We start from the raw sequence: 6,552 nt of genomic DNA on the forward strand, positions 1-6,552 counted from the left end.
CCAAGATGGCGGCTAATTTGCATATGTCGGCTCCAAGCCACAGACTGAGGCTTTAGGCCTGGGTCAGGGAGGAGCCAACCAGCGAGCGGCGGCGGCGGGAGCTGGGGGTGCCCCGGCCAAGGATTGTTGATGGCGGCAGAGGCGGGGAACCAGGGCGAGCCAGCCAGCAATTGTTGACTTGCAGTGGCTGCAACAGGGTGGTGATGGGGCTGGTGCCTTCCCCTGATCAGCCCGTTCGACTCCCACAAAGGGTGGCCAGACTGTGGCTTAGGCCCACTCCCCAAGGGGAGCAGGGAGCAGGTAGTAGGACATCCCCTAGGGCTCCCAGTATGTGATAGGGGGCAAGCTGGGCTGAGGGAACCCCCTCCCCAGTGCACAAATTTTTGTGCACCGGGCCCCTAGTTATATTATATTACATATAGTTTTCTCCATTTTTATTAGGGAGCAGGTCAGTGAAACTCCTCTAAAAAAATCTCTTCAAATACATCAAATTAAATATGTAGAATTTCTAAGATATTCAACTATAATGAAACACAGCTTTTAAAAAACACACTCTTGATATATTAATATATGTACTTTTAAATTAAATAAGATACAGTGATAAGTCTAACAAATGCTATAATTCCAAAATAGTGATTATTACAAACTGTATTTCAAAATATCTGGTAAATTTTATTATAATTTGAAAATGTCTATAATTATTACTCTAGAAGAATTACATGGACAGCTAAAATGACTGTAGTTTGTTGCTTACATTCATAATTAAATAAAATGCTACATTTCTTTTTTTAATTTTTTCTTTATTTCAGAGAGGAAGGGAGAGGGAGAGAGGGATAGAAACATCAATGATGAGTGAATCATTGTTCGGCTGCCTCCTGCACGCCCCACACTGGGGATTAAGCCCACAACTCGGGCATGTGCCCGGACCAGGAATCGAACTGTGACCTCCTGGCTCATAGGTCAACACTCAACCACTGAGCCACGCCAGCCATGCAGAAAATGTTACATTTCAATTAGAGATTATTAAAAATTAAGATGTAGACTTTTCCCTTACAAATTTATGAGCCCTTTGAATTATATTTATTGACTTTTTGGGGGTCCGTGGACACCAGCTTCAGAACCCCTGCTCTAAATGCTACTTGGTATGGGGATAAAGGATAAGGCATCCTAAAGAATCTCATTCTGTTCTATGGTTAATAAAGAAATACTAAGGTACAATTAATATTTAGGCTATTGCAAAATCTAAATGTCTTTTTTCATAGTTTCCTTAACCTCCATTCCTCTTTATCTTAACAGCTAAAATCATGATTTATATTTTTGTAATGTCTTTCTCTATTGTGTTTTTCCTTGTTCATATCTAAACCATCTTCTCTCTCTTAAATGTTTAAAATGTTTCTGTTAAAATTCTCTTCCATTCTTGTTACCATGGCCACCTTACACAATCCCTCTTTACTGTCTCCAAAATTGCTTGCTATCAAGAATGAAACCTTATTATCCTTCTCTGAAAAGCTCACTGCAACATCACTTTGTTTAAGCTCTCATTTCTTCTCCTCCCACAAGAGTTGGCTCAGGATGTTACTTGTGCAGTCCAGGGCTGAAAGCTGAAGTTACTAATAATCCTCTGATGTTTTCAATGAAAAATGCTAACACTTGGATCCAAGAGGAAGCTAATTCCGTCATAGGCTCAAAGGAGATGTCATTCTGGACAAAATCACACTGCCCTTCTTCTTTGTTATTTTGGGATATCACTATTATTTGGAATACTATTATCTTGATAATCTGTTAATCCTTTTTTCATTGACCTAACCAGTTTCTTTCCTCCCACTTTTCAAATCCTGCCTAAAAATGTCTTTGATTTTTTAAAGTATTTCATTCACTTTTTCTTTCATTTTATCTGGATAAAATCAGTGATTAATTCATAAATCCAACTGTTAACCCTTGTCCCCAGAATATTTTTCTAGTCCACCCTTGTACAACATGCAATTTCAACTTGAGAGATCCTACCCTAGTTCCTTTAATAAAATTGCTAACTAAATGCAAGTCTCTATATATGTATGTACTACTTGCTAAGGCCATTTAATTACATGTCAGTCTCTTAAACACACAATTTCACTTTTTAGCCAGTTTCTGTAGCAATACTATCTGAGGGCTGCTGTCTTTAAATAGAAAAGATAATATGCATAGGTAAGTGATGGGAGAAAAGAACAATGAGAAATTCTGTTTACTTCTCAACAGGTAAGGTTATTCTTTATTTCTTTTATTAAAGGCTTTTATAGGCAAAGTATGGCTGTTGGGAAACATTCAACATAACAGAACTATTTCTGTGCCCAGGTGGATGGCCCATTTTAATATTGCTTTATCAACTGGTTATACAAATTCTCTACAATAATAACTCTGTATATGTGGTAGCCTCTTTCTATAATAAAAATACCTGGTTCCCATGCTGTTTGCATAATGTTCAGAAAAGGAAAAAGAGTTAAACTGAACTGTAAATAGGCTCTTTAATGCTCAATTGTCCTGGCATTAAGTAGAAATGTCCACTAATCACTATTATTCTTCTCATTGCATTTCTTTTTTTTTTTAAATATACTTTATTGATTTTTTACAGAGAGGAAGGGAGAGAGATAGTTAGAAACATCGATGAGAGAGAAACATCGATCAGCTGCCTCCTGCACATCTCCTACTGGGGATGTGCCCGCAACCAAGGTTCATGCCCTTGACCAGAATCGAACCTGGGACCTTTCAGTCCGCAGGCTGACGCTCTATCCACTGAGCCAAACCGGTTTCGGCCTCATTTCATTTCTAAAATATTTCCCACTCACCCACCAAAAAACGTCACACACACACACACACACACACACACACACACACACACCCCTAGCCTCCCAATTAACTGAAATAAAACAATAAATCCTGAGGTAGATGTTATGTGCATAATACTTCTCATATCTCTCTCGTAGGCCAGGGTAGGAATAAGAGTCTTAGAAAAGCTTCAATAAGCAAAAATCTTTTTTAAAATATATTTTTATTTATTTCACACCCCTTACTGGGAATTGAGCCTGCAATCCAGGCATGTACCCTTGACCGGAATTGAACCAGGGAGCCTTCAGTCCCCAGGCCAACGTTCTATCCACTGAGCAAAACCGGCTAAGGGCCATAAAGCAAAATTCTGCTTTAATAAACTAGATGGAGATCCTTTGATCCAGGTAAAAACCAATGTGTGGAGAATGGGAGAGGAGAGAGTGGTATGTTGACACTTTCTTTCTGTTTGGACATATTGAGTTTTAGAGTCTGGAAGAATATTGTGGAGATGTCCAGCAGGATGTTAGAAATCCATGTATATTTGTATTTCACAAGTTTTACATCAAGACTCACACTTTTAGATATTTATGGTGTTGATCAGAGTAGAAAGTTTTGCCTAGAGAACTGCACTAGGGTAATAAAAAAATATGTGAAAAAATGAATTCATAAGTTTATTATTATTTTCTTCTTTGGGGCACTGCCTTTGGTTCAGTCTTTGGCCCTTAAAGCATAAAAGTTTTGGAAGCATTTGGCTCTAGATAGCATACATTTGTTCCTAACATTGTTTTACATAACAAAATAGGATTTACATTCATGTTATTATGACATCATGAGCACCCAATTTTGCCCTCAATTTTCCAGAAGCAACATTTATTACCTTTGCTATTATTTTAATCTAATCATTTCCTCTGAGCTTCAGAGTTCAGCTACCTTTCCAGGATGTTGAAATCTGAAGGCTGGCCTCTTACAGATAAAGGAAAAGGATGTTTAATCATCTTTAAGAATGAAGCGTATCATATTTCTAATGACACTAATGAAGTCAATAAAATTGGATAATCTAATTGTCTCTCACCCAAAAGAAATATTCTTAGCACCCTTTTTACATATCTACTATTACATAGATAATTTAGGCAAAAAGCTTTGGCTTTTACATAAATTACTTTGGATTGTTATGTAGTTATTTACAGCATGAATTATCCAGATTAATATAGTGTGGGTCCATGAAAGAAAAGCAGGCTGACTTCAAATAGATATGGTAGTAGGATTTTATGCATTAGATACATGCTATTCATCACTGCTGCCTTTGATGTTTGCAAATAACACCCTTTATGGAAAACACAGAAGACATGGTACATAGAGCACTTAAGGATCTTTACACCCAAATCTAAATGAAAATAATGGAATAGAGATTACTTTATAGGCTTTGATGAAGAATTACACAGCCCATATCAAATATTTTAGTGATGCTAGCTTTATTTCTGTGTTGGTTACTTTCTGGAACCATAGTGGTAATCTTTGCAATAGACATTATACACAATGTTTGTCAGGAATGGAAATTGAAAGCAAAGTTGATTTAATAAGTGGATTAAAAGTAAGATGATCAGATGGCTCATATGGTTCCAGCCTATACCAAGTATGGGAACACTTTAATTGAGTCGTTAAGAAACCACAAAAAGTCCCACATTGGGGTTCATTCAAGGGTCAAGTTACCCTAAATTAGTTAAAGAAAAGCCATTATGGGCTTTGGAAGGTTTTACAATTTGTAATACTTAAATTAGACCTAAAATATACTTTTGTGAAAAATAACAGTCTGCTGTAATGCAAACAAAGAATTCACAAATGTTCTCTATGGGTTCTGACCTTCCTGATCCTGAACTTGCAAGAAAAATTTGGAGAAATAGGCCAGGATTTGTGTTCCCTCTTTGAACTGGTGTTAATGGGGAAAGCCTGAACATAATTCTCCTGGTTGCCTTTGTCCTGGGTGTAGCAATGCCACTTTGACTACTTGGCAGACTCAACAAAATATTAAGGAATTGTCCTATCTTGCTAATTTGGCCCATGAAGACTGGTTCACAAAATGATAACTTGAATTCAAGAGGAGATTGTATTTGCTGTATGCATCCACACTACTAACAATTCCATACTTGATTAACCATACCTTCTGAAATGTAATTTCCAAATGCATATACATCTCCCACTCATGCTATTCAAAGAAAGTTATGTACAGTCAGCCAATGAATTAGGAATTACCTCATCAATATATACAGTTGATTGACACTAGAAACCTTGATCAATATTGAAAGCAGTAGTCAAATTTGGTCCTGAAGTATATAAGGATTCCAATGAGTAGTTATTTGAAAAACACTTTTCATGACATGTATAATAGTACTTTTCAAGCCAAGTTAAATCTTAAATTAGGTTGGAAAATGTAAAGACATTCCATCTGTCCAAGTGACCCTAAAGATTCACAGCAATACTTACAGCAATAAAAAGTGAGTCTATCACTAGGGTCACATTGTCTGATGGTTAATTTGTATTTAAAATAAGTGGCATCTACACTAATAAAAGAGAAACATGGTAATTAGCGTACGACCGCTACCCTTTTCATTAGCTAATCAGTGAGTATATGCAAATTAACTGTCAGCCAAGGTGGCGGCCGGCAGCCAGGCACTGAAGCGAGCATGAGGCTTGCTTGCTGCGGACTCCAACGTTCACCGCCTCACTTGCCGGCCTCTCAGCTGCAACTCTAAGCAGCAACTATGTATGTTGCAAATAAGAAGCTAAACAAAACCCCAGAAAACAGCCGGACTGAAAGACAGCCAGACTGAAACATTGTATCCATGATGTCAGCAGCGAGGCCTCAGAGCTAAAGCTGGCCCAGAATAAAAAAAAGAAAGAAAAGAAAACGAGCAGTTGGAAGATTTAGTCACTCGCCAGCCAGAAAACAGCCCTCAGCCCCTCACCCAGACTGGCCAGGCACCCCAGTGGGGACCCCCACCCTGATCCAGGACACCCTTCAGGGCAAACCAGCCAGCCCCTACCCATGCACCAGGCCTCTATCCTATATAGTAAAAGGGTAATATGCCTCCCAGCACCGGGATCAGCGGAGCAGCGAGGCTCCCGGCACCGGGATCAGCATGACAGGGGGCAGCGCCCAAACCCCCTGATCGCCCTGCGGCTCTGTGTGTGACAGGGGGCGGGGCCACAACCTCCCTATCCGCCCTGCTCTGTTCGTGACAGGGGAAGGCACCCCAACCCCCTGATCAGCCCTCCTCTGTGCCTGATAGGGGGGAGCTCCCCAATCCCCTGATTGCCCTGCGGCTCTGTGTGTGACAGGGGGCGGGGCCACAACCTCCCTATCCGCCCTACTCTGTTCGTGACAGGGGCAGGCACCCCAACCCCCTGATCAGCCCTCCTCTGTGCCTGATAGGGGGGAGCTCCCCAATCCCCTGATTGCCCTGCGGCTCTGTGTGTGACAGGGGGCGGGGCCACAACCTCCCTATCCGCCCTACTCTGTTCGTGACAGGGGCAGGCACCCCAACCCCCTGATCAGCCCTCCTCTGTGCCTGATAGGGGGGAGCTCCCCAATCCCCTGATTGCCCTGCGGCTCCGTGTTTGACAGGGTGCAGCGCACCAACCCCCTGATCGGCCCTGCTCTGTGTGTGACAGGGTGCGGAGCCCCAACCCCCCTGATTGGCCCTGCTCTGTGAGTGACAGGGGGCAGCACCCCAACCCCCTGATCGGCCCTGC

This window comes from Myotis brandtii, unplaced genomic scaffold, assembly GCF_000412655.1.
Source record: "Myotis brandtii unplaced genomic scaffold, ASM41265v1 scaffold199, whole genome shotgun sequence".
Classification (NCBI taxonomy): Eukaryota; Metazoa; Chordata; class Mammalia; order Chiroptera; family Vespertilionidae; genus Myotis; species Myotis brandtii.